A 21,316-nucleotide genomic window follows, 5' to 3' on the forward strand; every position below is an offset into this window, starting at 1 on the left:
TATGAAATTAAATCGCCTTTAAAAAGAATTAAATTCCTCGATTGAATGATTTTAAAATAATTTCATAAGTTAAAATAAATTGTATTTAATAGCATTTTTTGAAATATTAATAATGCATTATCCATGACTGTTAAGTAAACATATAGAAAATATGCCCTTCTGCTGATTTGAAAAACCAAAAAAGCTGCTTCCTCCTTTTAGGAGATTAATATCTTAATTTATGATATTTAATTTTGCGAGCTTTAAAAATAAATATCCATTTTCTCCATTCTCAACATTCCTCCTCTTCCATCTATATCTATCTATATACTTATAATAAAGCTCAATGTGTGTGTGTGTGTGTGTGTGTGTGTTGGCGCTCTACAGGCCAGGTCATTTGACATACAGCCACCAAATTAGGTACATGTATACCTTAGAGGTCGGGAATGTGCACCTGGGGTCCCCTTTTTTGAAATTTTAATTAGAATTTTAATAATTAATTAAAAACTATCTTTCCCGCCAAAAAATCTTCCATTTTCCCCACCGCCAAATGAGTAAGTTTTCAGTTTTTTTATCCCAACAGTAATGAGGCTAGGGTTAACATTTTTCGGCCGATTATTTCAAACGATTTTGTTTATTTTCTTAATGTTTTATGCATTTAAAATTAAACATTGTTAATTAATCCATGTTTCATATTCATTCTGAAGTATTTTTGAATTAAAATAACACAGAATAAAGGAAATTAAAAATGTATAATCTACATAGCGTTACCCAAGAATTTGACATATTGAGAAAAAAAAACTTAAAAATGAGTCTTTAATGAGAAAATGAGGGCAATTTTTTTTAAACAGTTAAATATTGTCATATGTTTATATTTAACACACTTAATGAAAATACTCGGTAAAAATTCTTATCCATTCTTAAATGTTAAAATAAAAATGTATTTTAATGAAAAAATAATGATGATGTCTTGTCCGCGTTACCACGGAAAGGGTGTACAGTAGCTTCTGAGGGTAAATACCTCTGAGCACCCAAGGGCAGAAGTCTGACTTCTAGCTCATATGAAGATGAAACTCACACATTCGCTTGCACAACCCCTTTTTACAAGTGGGCGCATTCATGCACCTCACAGATAGAACACAGATGAAGAACAATCATGCCCGAACCGGGATTCAAACCCGGGATGCCCTGATCACGAAGAAGATGCGCTACCCCTATGCCAGGACGCCGGAAAGGAAAAAATAATGACAAATATAATTAATCCTGCAAAGATTTTAAAAAAATAATTGAAATAAATTATTTACTATTGTTAATAATTAATCAACACATGAATTTGTGTAACAATAATGCACAATGAAATTTCAAAATAAGTAGCATAACTCATTTTTAATTTTTTGGTATTTTTCAGTGATTTTTATTATTGATTCATATCATTAACTGCGTTTAGAATTTCATAAAATTATTTATTTGCGATAACTGGGGACTTTATATGGGCCATACTTAATTAACGAAACTTCTTAAGGATAAAAACTATACTATGTTTTGACTTCGAATTAATCAAAATAATTTCAAATTTTAGAGTATATTTGAACATTATGTTAATAGGCACTTCAAAAAGGCAGAGAAAATAATCGAATAATTAACGATTACGTAAAAATTTCTACTACTTATTACGGTTTTATTTAAAGATAATATTAGATGCGAAATTAATTTTAGATCCCAAAAATTTACCATTTACTTATTGATTCTATTTATATTTTCACCTGTTGCGTTTATTTGCATATTTAATACATGTCCAGTTTAAACAACAAATTAATATATAAAGAATAATATGTTTAAAGTTTATTTGAATAAGCTATACTTTGAATAATTTATGATAATGAAAAAAATATTTGAAAATTTTCTTCAGACTTGGTATGTTCTTGGCGATGAAAATTGTCGAAATTTCAATTGTAAATAAAAGAGATTTTTTCGCAAATGAAATTTAATATCTCATTTTAAAAATTAAGATATGTTGAACGAATGATTTATTTTAATTATAAAACAACAGAAAAATATTTGTTTCTTGAAGTAATTGTTTTTAATGGTGATTTAAATATGCGTTGTCGTTCGAAAATTTTAAAATTCATAACCACAAATCGGAAGGTTCCAAAAAATGATTCTAAATAAAATCATTCAAAGATTTGCATAATATATGAGCATAAGCTTAATAATTGCTGTGATTTTATTTTCATTTAAATATGCTAATCATAATTTTTTTTAAATGTGTGTTATGTAACTTGAATATTTAAAAAATATATGATATTTTACATGATGAATAGTTTCTAAAGACTATTATGCAGAAAAAATCAAAATATGTGTAATACATGCATAATATTAGCAAATGGTACTGAATAAAATTTCAAATCCTTCAATTCAACTCATATTCCTTGTATTGTATAGAATGCGCTCTATGAATATCGAAATTTCAAGAAAATTTTTTCGAGAAAAATAATAAACAAAAATCCCTCTATCTTTATATCATAAAAGTTCCAGTTATATTCATTGTTAAAAGATAATTTATAAATTTTCAAACTTTTCAAACCAATAAGAATTATAAATTTCTATATTCAGTGAAATTTCCTCTTTTTTATTAGATTAAAATTGAAAAATCTAATTTTTTGAAAGCACAAATGTTATCAGCTCCCTTAACAACAAAATAACTTTTCATAAAGTATTGAGTCATTTCTTTTACTTTCAAACTGTGAAATTTTGTATATCATGAGTCATGCATGCAATATTGTAAATTTCAATGCTTAAATTTAATTATCATGTGGGTGCTAGTTTGATTTCAAATGAGAATATTTTCTTGAGTTTTAAGGTTTTTGTATTCGAAAACTAAAAGAACTTACATTTCAAGATCTTATAAGTAGGATCTTTCTCAGTGGTTGTCAAACAAGGTCTTTTTTTTTCTATAGCCTGCAGAAACGATTCAAGAGGCAAATGTAGAACTCCGGAAATACCATCTTCAAGCAAGAAGAAGTGAATTAACGACAGTTGTGAGATATTGAATAGATAATTTCTTTTGAAAGTCTGCTAAATGCTTTTTGTTTATAATGTTTCATGTAATATCTGAAAAGATTCCGGTGGCTTTAAGTGCCAATATAAGAAAAAGACATGCGTGCCACAACAGAGTATTTTAATTTCATACACTTCACAGACTTTATTTTTCTTTGGATCAATGGATTTTTTTGGAAGAAGAAAAAAAAATAGATAAACAAAACAAGATGTCTATCTCTATTTATGGAAATTTCAAATAACGATTCAAACAAAATACAGTATGTATTAAAGCAATAATGAGTAGATCGCATTTTAAAATTTATTTTAGCACAACAATATATAAAGCTACAAAATCAAAAAACAAGACGAAATTTAGGCTCTAAAGCATGTATAGCTGTTTATAAAGATCTTGAATTTTTAGAAGTGTTTTAAAAGGTTCCCGATGACTTGACAAAATCTTAATCGTCAAGTGAAGAATTACAAGTTCTTAACTCGATTCCACGGACCATTTGATATGAATATGCGTTTTGTACATGCAAAATCCATACAGGATTAAATCACCTTTTGCTAGTGTGGTACGGAAGTTGAAAGAATGTGTGAGTGCAGGACTGTGGTACGGGAGAGAAAAGAATCATTGGCTGAGGCATCACTCTCGTCATCAGCCCACGGTTCAAAATTACTATATCCGTTCTTAAATGTTTTAGTGTTACTTCGAAACAGAATGCTATTCTAACTCATATAAAAATTAGGATCTTACTTAAGTGACAAAAGTCACGAGCGTGTAGATGTTAATATTATCCAAAATTAATCTTAACTGATAATTGTAAATGACAATCTTTTCTAAAAGAATGAGGGTATTCGACAAAATACTCGCAAATTTTCTTGAAAAAAGACTATACGAACACGTGCCGCTGCGGATATCGTGACAATCCCCTTTCATCTCTGCTGGCAATTGCATTATCGTGACCTAATAGTTCTGTAGATTCTAACAACAGCTTCAATGCAACTCAACAAAAACTACCGGGTTTTCTGCCATTATCTGTCGTCACAATAGTAAAAAAGAATAATGTCTTCTAAAGAAAGAAGTATTAATGATCAAAGCACGCAGATGAAAAATCAAAATTACAGCTGTGAATTTGTCTTTAAAATATATAAGTAAATATTTAAAAGTTTAATCAATAAAAATCATAAATTTTTAAACAATGTAATATTTAAATGATGAATTATTCTACTTAATATATTGCGATGTATCTGATATTTTAAGCAATAAAAGCCACCCTTAGTTTAGAGGAAAATATAGAATAAGTTAAATTTGTATTAAATATTTTATGCGGAATTTCATTTTAATGAACAAACCATTTCAAAGCATTAAATTACTATACATATTAATTATACACTATTTTAATAGCCGTACATCTTTTTTTTAAATTTATTGTGCACTTGAATCTTAAAAGTGGAGCCGATTCCAATGAAACAAAATATCACTAAAAACTCAATTACCCGAATAATATGTCTTCTGACTGCACGTTCTAATTTTTCTTATACTATAAATTCACATCCACATTCCATAGGTAAATTGCAAGGATAATAAACAAAGTCCTTCTTCTATAAACAATGGGGGGGGGGGAATCCCGTTTTTAAGATCTTGGTGAACAAACAAAAAAAAAAGGGCGAATTTCATTATAGTAATGAAATACAATGTTGAAAATCCTACAAAAATTATTTTTTAAAAATATTCAAAATTCAGGAAAACATTATAAAGAAAATAAATTAGTATCGTTGAAATGACAATAATATGGATTTTAAATAGAAATTAGAAAAAATAATTTTCTCATAATAATATTTTAGGAGATATCCTAGAAAATCTCAAAATCTCATCTAATATTTAGTTAATAATTAATTGAAATTTTAAAAGAACTAGTCTTCAATTGCTTATTAACAATCCTCTAAAAGTATGTTTTTACCAAATATGTTAGCTCTAAGTTTATGTAAATCGACAATGCAAAAACACATTTTCCTCAAGAGTAGAAGATTTTTATATCAACATTATATGACGTTTAATAGAGTGTTGGCAACGTCTATTAAATTAATCAATTAAAACAAAGAATCTATGTCTTCAATTTTGAAGCATGTTCGAGAAGGATGCTTAGAAGAATTGGTAACAAAGTTAGAATTTATATTTCAATGTACTATAAAGACTTGTTCGAAAACTTTAAACAAATTTTGTCTTTGTAAGTTTAATGTTTATCAAGAGATTTCTAAAATCTGTAGGCATATTTCAACTCGATCATTCTAGTGGCTCCAATTTCATATAAAATTTCATATCATATCTTATTCTAATGTTCACACGTATGTACGAAATATCATAATATTTTAGAAGTGCATAACTATATAAAGAGATTATGCTAAAAAGTGCTAATTATAATTTTAACAATATATTTAAATTCATTTTAATTAAAATACATAAATATTTATTTACTGTAAAATAAAATTCCATGTAGTAAAAAAAATCTAATTCTTTAATTTGTAAAAAATTAATAATTTTATAACCGCATTCAGTAACAAAACATGTGAATATACTGACAAATATGTGTAAAATTTCGACTAAACTTAGTTTCAGTAAAATTTAACAACAATACAACATAATACAACAACAAAGAAATTGCATTTGAATCAATATTTTATTCAAGCTGGGCACTGCGAAATTTAAATTGTTATTTCAATATGCGCAACTTGAGAGCTATATAATAAACAATTCTAAATGAAGCAAGTGTTTTTATTTTTTTCTCAGACTCGCTTTAAACAAAAATTTATCTTATCATTACGAAAAAAACCAAAAAAAAAAAAAACATGCTTAGTAAAAAAGTAATTTTTGCATTTTACATGTTTTTTTTGTTGTTGTTGTTTTTTTTTTTTTTTGTTTTTTTGAGATGTGCGCCATATGTCTATTAACATGCTTGCTAAAAATACTTATTTAAGCAGTGTATCTCATTCCATATCGCATTTGAATTTTATTTTTAAACAAACATAAACATATTTTCATATTATCCCCGTGTCCTCAACTCTGAATAGAAGCTTTTATTATTTCGTTATTTCCAAAATTAAACCGCTTTCATAACTTTCTCAGCTATACAAAGCATTAATATTTTAAATTCTTTCTGTATTTTTATATTGCATTACTGTCGTATATAAACTTTTGCATTTAATTTAAGAAAACCTATTTTGAAGTAACATAATTTTATGCTTTTGGGACATAAAAAGTTATTATATCCGGACGTTTCTTTTTTTTTTCTTTTCTTTTTTAAATAAAATTTCCTTTTTACTGGTGTGCTTATTTTCTCTATAAAAATAATTTACTAGAAGCAATTCTAAAAGTTTTCGTTGCAGAATTTTTTGATTTGATTGAGTTTTGTTTTATTTCGTAATTTTTTACTTTAAATTGTTGTTGAAATTGTAAAATAGTAGAATTTTTTGTAGAGTTTTAAATAAAAAAAATTTATTAAAACGTAATTTAATTTATTTATAAAAAAAATTGGCTGTCTTATATAACTGGCTGTTTCGCAGGGATTATTTTTTTTATGCGTTATTTCAACTAATTCTGTAATGTATTACTTTATGCTCATGTTTTCCACAGCTAAAGACTTTTTAATATTAAACTCATTCAAATTAAAGATGTCTTATTTTAAAAGCCTAGCACAAGTTCTGCTTACAGTGTTCCTGGACATTTCTAATGAAGTCCAATAACATCATATAGCCATTAAAATCTTGATCTTTATTTTCTTTTTTCTCACATTTCAACAGTAACAGAATTTCATGCGATGAAATCCTTCATGAAACAATGAAAACAATTTGAACTTCATCGCATAAATGAAATATATAACTGATATATTAAAAAAAATGCGCATTTTTAAATAAACTCCAAATTAGATGAAAATTTTGCCCCATAACTAAATAAGTACTCTTATAATAACATTATTTTGATTTTTAAAATGATATAAAATTAAATATGGCGCAATAACAATTTAGGAGTTTATCGTGAAAATTGATTTTAAATCTCGAAGTTTTTTCGAAATCTCAGTTAAAATTGCAATCGAAATTTTAAAAACATCTCTGAGATAAATATGGAGAAATATTATTTTCCATATTTATAAATATTGTTTTCTATATTTGAATGGAAATATTGTATACAATTTCCATTCAAATCGTTGTTATAAATATTATTTCTAAATCATTAGATACAAGTACACATTTACACAATCTCACAATTATATTAATCACATTAAATTAGCCGGCGTCCTGGCATAGGGGTAGCGCGTCTTCCCCGTGATTTGGGCGTCCTGGGTTCGAGTCCCGGTTCGGGCATGGTTGTTCTTCATCTGTTCTATCTGTGAGACGTGTGAATGTGCCCCCCTGTAAAAAGGAGTTGTGCAAGCGAATGTGATGCGTGAGTAGCTAAGAAGTACTGTCTGTCCACGACAAGAATACTGCTAGACATTCGTCTATGTTTACGGCGGGCGTTATAGAAACAGGTTACTGTAGGAAGAGTTCATTTCGCAGAGGTAGAAATTCATTCAAGTTTCTTACATTGGCACGTTTAACGCCAAAGTGGCGATATTTGGTATTATTGCATTTAATTCTTGAAAACAAATTTAAAAAAATAATTCACTCAGCTGAAAATCATTTGCATACTCGGAATATTGAAAATATCCGGCATTCCTGTCATATGTATACAAAGAACAAAACAAATCAAATAGAAAAACTGAATAAATATTTGTATGTCTAACGACTACACAAGAAGAAAAAAAAAATTAAGAAGTAAAATCATGCATGACAAAACATTAATCGTCTTCATTTCATTTGCTCTAAATTTATATAAGTTATTAATATCAAATTCTCCGCAGCAAACGCGAGGTAATCTAATTTAACATAATTAATCGTAATTTAACATAATTAATCGTACTTATTTCATAAATTTTATAAAAGTGCTTTTATTTTGTTTTAAAGTAAAATGCTCATTGTTAAATAGGTTTGAAACCTTTCCAAATTTATATTTATTTTTCTGATGTATATACTATTTCCCGAAACACAAAATTAACGATTACCACACTATCAATTTTCAGATTTTTAAAAATCAAACTGTGATTTGTAACTTATTTTCAATATGCACAAGCTTTTTACAGCATAATTAATTTCGCAAAGTTTATATGTAAAAGTATTCTGAATTTGAAGATAATTCAAGTGTTCATTCATGCACGTGCCAGATGTCCCAGATTTAAAGGAACCCAACTAAATAAGCCCAATATCGCTTTACATTATTCTACGAAAAACGCGGTAAAAGTTTGTTTTTGTATTCCAGATTACCATTTATTCATTTCCCCCGGCTTGAAAAAGAAATACAATTATTTCAAAGAAAAATTTTTCTCACGAGCTGTCAATTCAAATAAGAGTGATAAATGAGCTTTTCCTTTCAATGTATCCTCGAAGCAATAAAGGATCCAAATTCCTGCATGCATTTTATCATTTCGGGGTTGAAAATTCTTCACTCCTAATGTTCTTCACATTTCTATTCAAAGCCTATCAATACCGTTTGAGAATACATATCTGCTACCGTTTTACTATCACAATCAGTGCACCTGAGTAGAAAGGAATCTCGTTAAATACTTTAATCCTTCTAACTCACATTAACGTGCATACAATTTTTAGATTCTTGGAATCCTAGTTAAGAAGGAAAGCTATTGAAACTACAGAGAGGCGAGACAACAAGTCTCAATAAATGACTATTTTTCTTTATTTTATTGAAAAAAAAGTAATGCGCTACCTATAATATAATATTTTTTCATACCATTATATAGTTGAATAATATTTAGCGATAAAAATTTAATAGAATTACTTCTTAATAATTGCATATACTCATTCAATTCCAGAAAAGAAATTAAATCGTTTTAATCTCTAAATATTTTCATATAGCATAATAGAATCACTATTTTGAATTTCAAAGTAATTCTTTTTTTTAAAACTATAAATACAATTTCTCATAATTATTATTTAACACTAAGAGCAAAAGGTTAAAACAACGGGGTTTTTTTCCCCTCCTCATTTTTTTTTATCTTGACAATGATTGTGATAGTAGATAACTAAATTAATTATACCTGTAGATTTAAGGAAATTACTCAATAATTTCGATGAAAATAAAATACTGAATTGTGAAATATACTTGTTTAAAAAATAATGGAATTCAAAGTTCCCTGCAAAAACTTTTTTTTAATAAATTTTCAATACACTTTTCAAATAAAAAATTCAAAATGAATGATCAATTAATTTTACTTATACAAACAGCTGAGTATAATTTGCTTTAAAAGTTTGAACTGTGCATTTTTTTTATAAATATAATCTGAAATGGATTTCTATATTTTCCAGTTCCATATATCGATCAATTCAAAAGGCGATCTTATTTATGCTAAAAAGTTAAATTCTAATTTACGATAATTATTTTATTAAATTTCAGTTTATAACATTAAATAAAAGTTTTTGATCCAGGAAAAGCTACAAAAGTATATATATAATGATATTTTAAACTCTAATTTCAATTTAATTAATTTCCAAGGTTTTATCTTAATTTAGCCCATAGTAACTTCATGCTAAAATATTCTATTATTTCCTGATAAATATTAGAATCTATTGTTTCTTTCTTCGTTTCACTTTCTACAATTTAAAGTATTATCATAACAATTATAAAAATTAATTAATCAGCAATTAACTAACTAAATTTCATGCTTTAAATTTAGTAAAATCTGCAAAATAAATAAATAAAACAGACCTTAAAAAATAAGGACAATCAAAACTATGTTAAACTGAAACTTTTGATTATTAACACAAACATGAATGGTAGAAATCAAGAACACATTAATGAAAAAAATAGAAAATAATAACAATGTATCAGAAACAAAATGTATTAGACTAAATACAATTCCATTCTGCTATAATCTATAATTGAATAATCGAAAAGAAATAAAAAAGCAATTTTAAAACTCACTTTTTATTTATAAAATATATTAATTATGATTAAAAGAATGCAAAACTATATTATTTTAAAATGACAAAACTAGCAGAGATCGAGTGACAGTTGTGTAGTTTCTTAAAAAAATTCTGAATCACTGTCACATGATTCCGTTTCTTCTGAATCGGAATCCGATTCAGTACTTCCAATTTGAACTACCAGTTCGTCTACTACTTTCTCTAAAATTCCATGTTTTCCCAATAAGAATTTTCAAGTTTTTCCACATGACGGCAATGAGCCTCCCATTCCTTGGAAGACACTCCGCCCAAAGCATCGCACAACAGATTCTGTAAGTTTTCTAAACCTAAGTCTCCTGTTATATTTCTCTCTTTGATGAGTCTTTTGACTGAAGACCAAACGTATTCAATCGCATTTAAATCGCAATGGTAGGGGGGGAGTCGCAAGACATAATGCCCATTTTCTTTTATTATGCTGTCAATTTTATATATGATTTCTTTAGGGCGATTCCTATCAATTAGCGAATACAGTTCCGCTTTCCTCATTTTCATATCGCATTCTATTCCGTTATTAATCAGCCAATCGGTCATTTCCTTCTTCGTACTGTATTTGGTAGGTGTCGGATTTGCAACTTTTGTGTGATATGGAGCATTGTCCATGCACACGACACTTTTTGGGCGCAAATTTGGAATGAGTTTTTCCAACACCCATTTCTCAAAATTTTCATAATTCATTTGGCCATGATAATCACCAGTTTTAGTTGACGCTTTGTAAATTAATTGAGCGCCAGGAATAAATCCCGTGGACGAGCCAGCACGCACAATGATCAATCGATTTTTGGAATTTACATTTATTTCGGCTCCTGAAATTGTATCACTTTGCCAGCATTTTCTAAATGTTAGATTACTGTCGACCCACGTTTCATCAATGAAAACTATCTGGCATTTGCTTTTTCTGTACTGCCTCATTTTTCGCAAGTAGTTGTTTCTCCAAAACACAATATCAGGTCTTTCGATGAGAAATTTTCTTTTATTCGCGCATTTCTTCCAACGAAAATTCAATGAATGCAAAACTTTCCTCAATGATTCCTTATTCCAATGAAAATTCAACTTCTCTCTCAATACGGGAAGTAATTTTCTTAAAGAAGGCACTTTCTTTTGCTGGACGTAAAAATCTTGAACTGTTTGACGAATAACACATTTGTCGAAGTCGTCAATTTCACAATTTCGGTCAATAGGCCTTTTACGGTGCTTTCCAGGAGTACTCAAAACTTCCGTTTTGTCCAGTGTCGAAACTTCATTTTTAATTTTCCTAATAGTGTCTTCCGACACTCCAGTCGCCTGAGCAGCTCTTTTCATGGCTTGTGGAAGAGGAACCTTCAAAGATTTTGCTGCACCTTCTTCGGAGCAGAACTCTGCAACATTATGCACAATTTTACGTGCTTGTGATTTTAAAGTCTCTCTTTTCTTAAATCGAAAAGGCATTTTAAAGGATGTCAAAATTTACGAGACAAAAAAAAATATTAAATAATAAAATGCAGTTAATATTAACCAAAGAAAAGATTAATAAAATATAAAAGAAATAAGTTAAGCGAATATAAAGATACGTGCAACTGCGATTAAAGCGAGAAGACGAATGAGCAATAGATTTTCTGTTATCGCTTCACATTGACGCCAAGAAAAAGAATACCCCCCCAGACTTCTTTCCGATTCCACCCATTGAAAATGGATCATCCCTACCGCAACCTGTTTCTATAGCGCCCGCCGTAAACATAGACGAATGTCTAGCAGTATTCTTGTCGTGGACAGACAGTACTCTTGGCCCTAGTTGGCGCTACGAAAACAAGAGACGCTCCTTTGGCTAAAAATCGCTGACTTCGTCAACGAGCTTGCATGGCAAGTGCCATTATAAACAACAACAAGAAAAATATTGAATGAAATAATATCTGTTCACTGCACTTACAAGACAATCCCTCAAAAGCTGTCAAAATTGATTGAAATATACATCTTAGAATTTCATTGATTTAATCAATCAAATCATTGAGTACAGCTAGGAGAAGTCCGATGGTTGGGCCATCTTCCTTCAGGCAACCGTTGAAAGTGTTTAAAAGCCTGTAAAATTAAGATATTAAACATTTCATCACTCGATCACTTTTGGTTGCAAAAAAATATTACTATATTTTATTAATACTCATATAATAGTGAGACAGTGTAAAATTTAGACATTGTAATTGTTTCAGCAGTGTATTCATTGATTTATCTAATATATGTTTCCCTTGAAACTAATCGAATGTCTACCTTGAAACTAATCGATTCCCATAGAATTTCCATAGTCATAAGACAAATGCAGTGAATTTTTTTTTGTGCAATATTTGTAAGGCTGCATTTTTCTTCCAACTATTGGAGATACAGAAGAAGACTAAAGTGGGATACCAAAGGGTTGGTTGAAATAGAAAGATACAAGTATGAAAGTCAAAATGAAATCATAATTTAAATTTGTAAATATTCTTGTCTTTCTAATCCTAACATAATTCACTTCTGCTCTCAGAATTATCGTAAATGCGTTTCCGAATTTTTCAAAAATTTAAAAACTACTAATTATGAGTAACTTGAAATAAAAAAAGAAGATTGTCAAAAAATATATGCATCAGAAAAATCGGGTAAAATACAAGAGTTATTTTCTATTCAAATAAAGTAGTATTACAAGAGATGATAGTATTTTTTGAAGCAAATTATTTAAATTTCCATGATATTCTATGGTAATAGGTTCATCAGCTGAAGTGATTATGCCAGTTTTTGGGTAGGATAAATTTTTCATCATCAATATTGGCAGAAAAAGATGAATTTAACTGAACTGTAGCTTGGATACCATTTATTGAATATTTTACTTAAAATCAGTTCTCAACGAAAATCTTCAATGAAGATCCAATGTTTAGCAACCAGTTTGTCGTGACGCTTACTTGGAGATGCCTCAATTTTTCCGTCTTCTTTATGTAGCCAAGTTTTAAACGATGTTAACGAGTTCAAAACATATTTGTCTAAACAAAGATTTATCTAAAAATGGATTACATGAATTAATTGAATATCCATTGTGTTTGCATTTTCCATTTACAATTGAGCATCTTTTACAAACAGTAACTATTGCTTCCACAACTACGATTCATGGAATGAAAATTAATTTTATTTCTGTACAAGAAAAAAACTCTGAAAGGTGATATGGAAGAAAAAAAAGAACATTCCTTATTTCCAGACGATTTTATCCTTAACTTTTTGTGTATGGTGAAAAGCACTTTATTTCAAAATATTTTTTAAACTTCAAGTCTAGTCATTTTTGTTTTTGAATGTCTGCCCCCGTGTAAAGAAGAAATATCAAAAGGATTTGCAAAGAAAATGATTTTTATAAACTTGCAAAAAACATTTGCTTTTCTTAGAAGTAAACATATAAAACTTTCCACAGTCTGCGCAATCTTTTAGATCTCGGATGATGAAAAGCTGTGAATATTTCAGCTCCAAACCGATGAAACGAAAGACATGGATTATGGAGGATATTTTGCCAACCTAATGCATGGTCACTGAAGTGAAAATTCAGCACCTGATTTCCAATGGACATCTTTAAGAAACAACTGATTTTTTTAGCGTTTTCTTATGCTTTAGTAAAAGATAGAGGATTTTATATTGACAGGTGGAAATTTTTATTTTATTTTCTGATATTTCTTACTTTATCAAGAGTTGAAAATCATTCTTCTGTTAATAATGGATCTTTTTATCTAAAATATAAAAGAGTGCCAAATTTCTTCAGTTTAAAGTTATTTTTTAAAAAGGATTATTAATTGTTCTCTGAATGAAAATGATGCAAATTTATTAATTTTTTAATATCAAATGATTAAATATGATTGAGATATACTGATTGTAAAGCGTAATTTTCTGGACAATAAAATTACAAAGTAAAATCAGGTATACCGAATATTCATCACATATATGGTCCCTTTAAATTGAATCACCTTTACAACATATGAAATTTAATCGTCTTTAAAAAGAATTAAATTTCTCGATTGAGTGATTTTAAAATAATCTCATAAGATAAAGTAAATTGTATTTAATAGCATTGCCGAGATATTAATAATGCTACGAACCTGTGATGCTGCTTCCCAGCATAATTGGTTCCATAGGAGGTCCCAGAGCTTGTCGACCATTTGGTAACTTGGCGACGAATTTGGCGACATTGGCGCCAAAATAGATTATACGCGAAACATCGAGAATTTTCCCGAGCCGTCCAGTAAGAACCGAGTTACGCCTCGAACGTTCCTGATTGGTTGAGAGGCTTCTAGCCCCGCCTCCTGAGAGCTATAAAAGGAAGCAGCCGCAGCTGCCGGTAGGTCGTGAATTGAGGAGTCGTAGTCGGAACCGACGATAAAAACTGGCCTTCCAGAGATAAGCGGAGCAGCGACGGAGTGAATCTAGTGCTGAACTAAGCTGTGCGCTACTGTCTGTAGTAGAGAGTCTTGTTGTATGCTGCACGTCTCGGCTGAAGATAATCGTCTTCTGTGCTGTATATAGTTGTCGTCCTTGTGCTGTCCTGTGTGTCTTTGTGTAAATAAACGTAGTTGTTTTATTTTCTACTGCCGCCTGCTGATTGAGCGTTCTCCACACCATATAACTTCCACTATCCAAACGAGCCCCGGGAAATTTCGTAACAATAATATATTATCCATTATTATTTAAAAGGATTATGAATTGTTCACCGAATTAAAATGATGCAAGCTTATTAATTTTTAATATCAAATGATTAAAGATTATCAATATATCCTGACTGTAAAGTGTCATTTTCTGGATTATAAAATTACAAATTGAAAACAAGGTATACTGAATACTCATCACATATATTATGGTCGCCTTTAAAAAGAATTATATTTAAATTATATAAAATTTATCCCCCTATAAGAAGAATTAAATTCCTCGATTGAATGATTTTAAAATAATTTCATAAGTTAAAATAAATTGTATTTGATCGCATTTTTTGAAATATTAATAATGCATTATCCATGACTGTTAAATAATGATGACTGTTAAATGTTGATAAATATGCCCTTCTACTGATTTGAAAAACCAAAAAAGCCGCTTCCTCCTTTTAGGAGATTAATATCTTAATTTATGGTATTTAATTTTGTGAGCTTTAAAAATAAATATTCATATTTTCCCTTCTCTACATTCTTCCTCCTCCATAAATAATAAACTTTGCATTATTCCACTAGTAAAAGTCCTAGAAATAAAATGAATAAAAATATAAAACTAGAAATTGATATCAAACTAAAACTGTTCAGAAATGAATGAAAACTTTTATCTCAAGAGGAAATAATTAATGAAAAGAGCAAATATTCTCATCATTAAGAATAATTGGTACATTTTCTTAATTAATTCATTTTTCTCAATACAAAATTGGTAAATTACCTAATGATTTGTAATTTTAGGAAAATAAAAATATGTTTGCTTAGTTATTTGATCTCAAGTTAAAAAAAGAAGGGAATTCTTTTCTTACTATGCAATTAGAATAATTGCGAAATGGTATACTAATTAACTAGATGTATCGGCAAACAGAGACCATCAGGAGCCTATGCCGTAAAATTTTAGAATGGAAGGCGAGAAGGCATAAGAAAATCGGGCAAATGTATTACTGTAGACAAAAGGCATTTTATTATTAAAAATACATACCTTAAAAATAGCCAATTAATTCTAAGAAGCATATTACTTAACGGTTTGGAAACTAATTAAAATTTCCAAATCATCAAGAGAATTGAAGAGAATGTAGTAAAATTCTTTGAGAAGAGGTTATATATCAAGCTGTTAGGGAAGACTGAATTCTCTGAGGAGAGAACAATGTTAAAAAAATAATGTATTGATAAAATTAATATCTGGTTGTGTGTGTGTGTGTGTGTGTGTGTGTGTGTGTGTGTGTGTGTGTGTGTGTGTGTGTGTGTGTGTGTGTGTGTGTGTGTGTGTGTGTGTGTGTGTGTGTGTGTGTGTGTGTGTTGTGGAAGATCAACTGGTTATCAAAGGCGATTATTTACATATATGAGGAGAATAGATTATTTGAAAAGTAATATGATGCTACTCTTCTTGTGATGATAATATACATAATATTCAATACTTCTGGGTATCCTATCACTTTAAGGCGAAGAAATTCTAAAAAAATGTATACGATAGCTATAAGCATTGAAATATTCTTCATTTATCAAATATAATTTTATTAAATGTAAACAAAAATATTTAATGGATTTGTGACAATGGTTTTGCTTGCTAAATTTGGTCTTCACATGTTTCACAAAAAATCTACATTCCTTTATTATTATAAGAAACAAGGATGAAAAAGGCAAACCTAAAAAAGATTAGATACCTGCTTCTGTCAATTGCACTGTGATTTTCAATAGGATCAAAGGAAAATCAATGATAATTAAATTTTGTAAAGCTATCTACATCTTTATTATTTCATATTCTTTCGTTATTATTATTCTTTATAAAAATCTGCCTTCTTTTATTATTCTAAGAAGCAAGGGTGAAAATTCTAATTTAAAATGGATTATACACCTGTCTCTCATTCGCAGTACGACTTTCAATAGGATCAAATAAAAATCAATAATCGTTAAATCTTAAATAACTAAATGCAGGACTAATTTTATCAAAATTTCATTTCTTCTCGATCATTTTAAATATATACAATAAAAACGTCAAAATTCTAAGGCATGTTTTTTTTGCATAAGAACTGACGTCTTTTAAAAGCGAATTTCTTCTTTTTTTCAATTGAAAAGGTTTTAGAATATAGCTCACATCTAGTTTCTTGTAAATGAAATTATGTATTATACTTGGTTCTAATGCATCCTGTATTTTATAAATCATTAAATAATGGATGCATGTTTTAACACAAAATATTCTAGAAGAAAACTGTATCATAAATTTTAAGCAAGAATGCAAAATTAACTCTAATTAAATAAAAGCAACGTCATACTTACCAGTTAGCAATATAATCATTTAATCCTTTATCAAATTTAAGCTTTATAGCCAGAAATAAAGACGAAATGAAGAAGAAATGTTTTAATATTTCAGTTTTTTCTCAAAAAAAAAAACATCCACTTTCTCTGAAATATTTTTTTCTCAGTAAATTTTTTATAGTACTTTCTTTAGATTAAGAGATATTTTATATCATAAAATATAACATAAAGATTGCTGTCCATTTCAGACAATAGAAAAGGAAGAATTTCATCAATTTCTTATATCATCTTTAAAATCTTTTGCATTTTTTTAAAATGATGGAATTCTAAAGTGTTAAATATAAATCTTGAAGAGCATAATCATTCCGAATTCCGTTTCAAAATAATTAGATTTAACCTTTTTCAATCGAATATTTGGCAAGAGAAAAACAAAAGAAAGACGATTTTATTTTCTCAAAGGACATTCCGTCTCCGTCAAAATGTTGAATCATTAATGCTTACACTGAAAAAATAAAATTAACCGTTGCGTCGCAAAAATTAATTTTTTCCAGTTTACATTCATTCCAGTTTTCTGAAACGAAATCTTAAAACATCATTCTTTGAATTGAATAGTCAGCGATTTATTGAAAGAAATGAGTTTTCAGTTTTCATTTATAAATATCTGCTCCGTTTCTTTGTTTCCATTTCTAGGATTCTTAAAGTAGTTAACAATGATTCGGAAATCATCTCAAATGAATTTTATATTTCAAAATGAAATGAGATTTGAATTCAGAGAACTGTTTTATTTAAAAGAAAGTTCTGCAAACGTCCATTCCTAGCTAATATTTACCGGGAAAATCTAGATAACGACGAATCAGATAGGAATAACTGAACAACTGTAATGTATTGAAATATAGATTACGAACATACAATAACAATTATTAAATAAAAGATAGATGAGCTCACAAAATCACATAAGTAAATTTTCTTAGATAAATTCTAAAATGTCTACTTTTATTGATTATTGTCTACCAAATATAATAAAAATTATTTGAAGCATTATTGATTATTAAGTTTCTAACTGTCACTTATACATTTATTTCTTATATATCTGTTAATTACAGAAAATATTTTGGATATTAAGTAATCTATACTTAAGATGGATGCAACATTATATGTTCTTATAAAAATATGTTCATAGATAACTAGATCTTTCTTTGATATATAAGATGCTGAATGCGTCCAATGAATAGCATAAAAATAACCCCTGATTAGGTTTGAAACTGTTCTCCCCTCGATTGTTTCGTATGATAAATTATTATGGCACTGATATGAATTTGTAATTTTGCTTCCTTATGAGATAAGTCTTCTGATAAGGAAGATAGTCTAAAATACATTGCGATTTTTGCTGAATGGATGCTGAATCAAAAACTTACGGCCTCGTCGGCAACGTTTGGGGAACATTTGACCATTTGACGACAAAAATGAAGAATCCCAAATATTCAAGAATCTTGGCAATAACTCCACTAAGACTTGAGTTCTGAAGTTTGTTTTGGAACATTCGAAACCCATTGCAGAAGTTATAAGCATTCGATGTTCATAGAGAGTAATCAGTCAATTGAGTTGAGCTTAAGTGAATAGTTGAGCGAAGTCTCTCTTTTGGCTGTTTTTTACCAGGGAATCACTATCTTTCTGAACGCTTTGTGCTAATGTGATTCTTTTACGCTTTGCTGGTTGCTCCTATGTTCTGCAGTACTATTTTGGAATCCTTTCATCCGTGTTTTGTTACCTGCTGTTTCGGTAGACGTTTTTCGTAACAGTACATTTTGTACTTTATAGTAAAGTAATGAAAAGTGTGTGTAGATTTCGAATATCGTACCTTTTATTCTTTGGGCTCAAAAGTTAATACAGACCTATACAGCCCACATGTCAAATATTGTTTGTAATAACAATTGATTTTTAAATTATCGTTATTATATTTAGATATACAGACACTAATAAATAATCAGTCCTTTTACAGATTTGATCTAATACAGGTCTACAATCTTAATTATTTAACTATGTTTTAAGTATTATCTACCAATGAAAAAGTAATTCTAAAAAGCTTATTACAATTCTTGCTTTTAACGATTTTTCTGACATTCGTATTCTACATTTATCTTTATGATGTTTAAATGTGAAGGAATTAAAATGAATCCAAAATGGAGTGAAAATTCCAAATAAAATTTATATTAAATAGTATAAAAATAGAAAAATGACAAATTTTTATCTATATTTATAAGGCAAGAAAAGAGGAAAAATTTCTCGTAAAAGCTCTTTTTTTCAACAAGTAAAATAAAAGTATCTGAAGAAAGAAACTTTTCTTTTGATATAACTCACATGGGACAGACTTAGAGGGAATAAAATAAACTGAAATCTGAAATTTTCCCTGAATTGGTTGAAGTGAATTGTCTCCGTTTGCGAAGCGATATTGCATATAGTAAGGGATTATAAGATTTGGTAAAACATTTAACTTTTGAGGTTTATATAAGAATTTTTCTTCGAGATAAAATATAGAGTCCAAAAAGAGTTATTTTAATGCACCAAATGTAACTCTTTAAATTTTTTGGTGCATACGTTCGGAGAAAAATTAAACCCAGATTTTTAAAATAAAATTCTGATTTTTCTGTTTTTTTTTTTTAATTTGTGTAGATAGGAGTACTATTATAGTCAATTCAATTTTCAAAACTTACATAAATGTGCATTGGGTCGGTGGTAATTCGGGAAAATATGAGATGTTTTCTTTAAATATATAAATTCTCTACATTAAGCTCCTTTTATGCTGATAATTTATATATTTTTCCCTATGAAAGGGAATTAGTCAATTATTAAGGTATTTTTATGAATTTCTATTTACCATTTAAATGAATTCTTCATTTCTGATCAAACTAAAGGATAACAATTTCAAAATTATTTTTCAATAAAAGACTTTTTTTTAAAAAAACAACATTCATTGAAGACAAAAATGGCATAAAGTGCATTACCCTCTATGTCTTATATTTAATATTAGTTTTTCTGTATTATTTTTTCGCACTTCTGAGCAAAACATCAAAATGATTAATTAATGCATCTAATTAAACCATTAATCATTGCATTCAAAACTATTTCATTCATTTTGTTTATTGCTTTATCGGTAGTAGAGACCGAATCATATTTCAGCATCGAGTGTGTTGTAACTCATTTAATGTAAATTTTGCGCACTGATAACAAATATAACATTCATTTTTGTTTATTATGTCTGTATGCAAAACATTACATTAGCTATAATCCCTCTAGCACATTAAAATAGGTTCTAAGTGCGAGTATAAATTGTAATTCTCTTCATTTCTTTAAGTATTTAAATTTGTTAAAAAAAGCTCAGAAATATTCTTATAAATCAGAAATAGCTTATTTATAAATAAGAAATAAGGAAATATGAATAAGATTACAAAGGTATTTTATTTGATTTCAGAAATATTTTCCTGTCAATGTTGAGTGTATTATATTTACATCGTCTTTTAACTGATTCTAATAGTACCTGCCATCATATGAATATTCAGTCTGTTAGGAAATCTGTCTTAGAATGTCATATCTTGAAGAAATTGTTCACTTTGGACAATCAACTTATAAAAATCTTTCAAAAAATGAGCTAAATTGTATAAATAATGATTCCTTATACTCATATTACAACAATTCTTTTGAAGCTTTAAGCATGCTGTTAATAATCAACGAAGCTTTTAGCTTTGTAGTTTCCCAGAAAGGAGAAACCAAACACACACACATTATTTGAGAATGAGAAAAGCGATCCACTTTTTTTTTGTTTTGTTAATATAATCAGCAAACTCAACATCCTTAATGAGTTTTCTGAATACGAAACTCATCGAATTTCAAATGTGAGATTTTCTATTCTTATTCAAACATACTAATCAAGAGCTTTCATGAACTATTTCATTAATTCTAGTTTTATGCCAGCGGATTCTGTTCAGATAACTACCTCTTTTTACATGCTTTCTCCTTTAAGGTCACTTCTTTTTTACCTAATCACATTGTTTGTTTTAACTATAGCATAGGCATGAGATATAAGGAAAATCCGTAACCTTATTTACTGAGTAATGAGAAAATTAATTATGATTTATTTCAAAAATATAACCCACTGGTTAATCTGTTCCATGACTACGGATTTAAGATTATTTTTCTACCAATCATCAAGCGACTTCTTTTATAAAAAGTGATACTTAAGTTTTCACTTGCTTTTTACAATTCCTACTATTAGTTCACAGTCTCCGTATATATATTTATATATC

Source organism: Argiope bruennichi, chromosome 9, assembly GCF_947563725.1.
Source record: "Argiope bruennichi chromosome 9, qqArgBrue1.1, whole genome shotgun sequence".
Lineage (NCBI taxonomy): Eukaryota > Metazoa > Arthropoda > Arachnida > Araneae > Araneidae > Argiope > Argiope bruennichi.